Source organism: Saccoglossus kowalevskii, chromosome 3, assembly GCF_978046115.1.
Source record: "Saccoglossus kowalevskii chromosome 3, keSacKowa6.1, whole genome shotgun sequence".
Taxonomy (NCBI): Eukaryota; Metazoa; Hemichordata; class Enteropneusta; family Harrimaniidae; genus Saccoglossus; species Saccoglossus kowalevskii.
The window spans coordinates 16,152,485-16,155,046 of NC_140643.1; positions in this window are offsets into that span (position 1 = coordinate 16,152,485).

The following is a 2,562-nucleotide window of genomic DNA, read 5'->3' on the forward strand; positions in this document are numbered from 1 at the left end:
AATGCACACACAACGCCATGTGAACTGCCTGCGTAGGACTTCTACTGGCAAAAACACGTTGATAACACATTCATGATTGTCCAACGCCGTGCAGGTGGATGTTCTATCACAAAGCTTCGGTACGCAATGCGATGTTCAAAACCAGCACATCAAATTATTACACTAGTTTTTGTTGATTCAGATAGATATGTAACAATCTCAAGGCGATATTCAAAAACAATAAACTCACTATGTTTTCTTATATATATATATATATATATATATATATATATATATATATATATATATATATATATAAATTAGCAGACACAAGTTATTACGACCAGACCAATGCAAAATGTAGGTTGGGGCGCAGGCGTAACTTCTGAAGGCACGCAAAGGGAGAATTATAATCCTTCTGTTCAGGAAATAAAGATCTGTTTGCAGATAAAGTACAGATAACGATTCCGGTAAATGTGTATACAAAAATATTAATACGAAACATCACAATGTGGTGGTGCCACATCACACGATCGAGGTATATTCGATATGTTACTTAATATGGATTTCTAATCCTATCGCTACACGAAGAAAGTGTGCGTTATCTTGGATGGTAGTCCAATGTACGAGATTTTACCACCCAATTACCCATGCACACACGTGATTCTTTGAAGCTAAATGTAAATGTAGACAAATCAAATGTCAAAAGTCAATGCTTATTCGCCGCAATATGATAAGACTAGTTAGCAAACGTTGTCTTGACAGTGCTGACCTAATTATCAATCTTACATTAATTACGTAGTTTTAAACATACGGGGAGAAATTCTTAAATTATCTATATTCGATGCCAAATATTTTGTACATCGACTTGAATAAGCCTCATAAAACATTATACTTTCATTCATTTATATGTAATGCACGTATAGTCAAAAATTCTTTGTGTGAATGAATGAGCTGGACGTTAATAACATATATGATTCATTGCTATAAGTATAGCTTGTTCATTTCGTATATGTCTATATTTAATTTAGTGTTCTGTTCGAGAACACAGTACGAAATAAAGTTATATCATATTACGACCACTATTTCGTTTCTGAGTATTAAATTTAAGCGGCCTATAAATTTTGATGAATGGGAAAAGGGAAAATTAAAATGTTATCGGCAAATAATTTTCTTTGGGACTATAAAATAGTATATATATACTGCAATGTGATTACTGTATAACTGCAACTCACAGATAGCCATAGTGATAATAAGGTCTTGTCATATTTATGACATGAATCTCACAGTGAAGTTCAATATAAACGTTTACAATGTTTAAAGGCAGGTCTCTCCTCTTACCCAATGTGTGAATCCTTCTTACCCTATTTGTGAAACCAAGCCTCTCCTCTTACCCAATGTGTGAAAAACCTCCTTACCCAATATGTGAAACCCTCCATCCTTTCTACCCGATGTGTGAAAGCCTCCTTCCTTCTTATTCAATAGGTGAAACCCTCCTCCCTTCTTACCCAATGTGTGACCCCCCCTCTTACCCAATTTGTGAAACCAAACCTCTCCTCCTACCCAATATGTGAACCCCCCCCCTCCCTTCTTACGCAATGTGTGGAACCCTGCTTCTCATCATACACAATGTGTAAAACACTGTCTCTCCCCTTACCCAATGTGTGAAAAACTCCCCCTTCTTACCCAATGTGTAAACACTCCCCTCTTACCCAATATGTGAACACTCCCCTCTTACCCAATGTGTGAAACCCTGCCTATCTTCATACACAATGTGTGAAACCCAATTTATATAACTCTCCTCTTACACATAATTTTTCGTTGGACTTTTCCCACTGAATAATTAATTACCTATCCTGTCTGTTGCCATATTTATTGAAGATATTATTGGCCTCGTAGAGTGTGACGACATTTATCTTTCAGCCTTACGACGATAATTGATAATAACAGCATAAAAAAAATTATGTGTACGAATGTTAAACCTGTGCTATAGTACTGCGAACGATGGCGTATTCATATTATGTACGGCTCTGCACTTACACCAAAAAAGACTGAGCTATTTCACGTCTGGAATTCTGAAATGATGATTAGTAGAATTTTTAAAGGTTAAAACGAAAATCCGATAATTCCTAACCTGGATTATAGCAATTAAAACTCATGTAAATTCGTTCAAATACAAGTAGGGGGTTTTCTGTCAAATGTGTTTAATAGTGTTGTGACACGACTGTTGACTATTGACAGATAGTCTGAAATGTGGTGACAGTTGACAGATAATTGGAATGTTTGATTTCCCAACACGGTAAGGTAACGAAAAAAAGAGAGAATCATTGTCAGTGAAGATGTAAATTCGAGTACACGATACATCTGTAGTGTCCACTTAACCCTAATAAAGATGTATATAACGAGTATATATCCATCAGTGCTTTATGTAGGGGTGTTGTCCAGAGTGTCTTAATATTATCGTATCTCTCTTCAGTCGCATTAGTTGATCCGCATGTCTTCAACATCAATTAATTCCGTTTGTATTTCCAAAAAAAATATGACTATGATTGACAGATTAAACACATCAAATTGAATAACAGG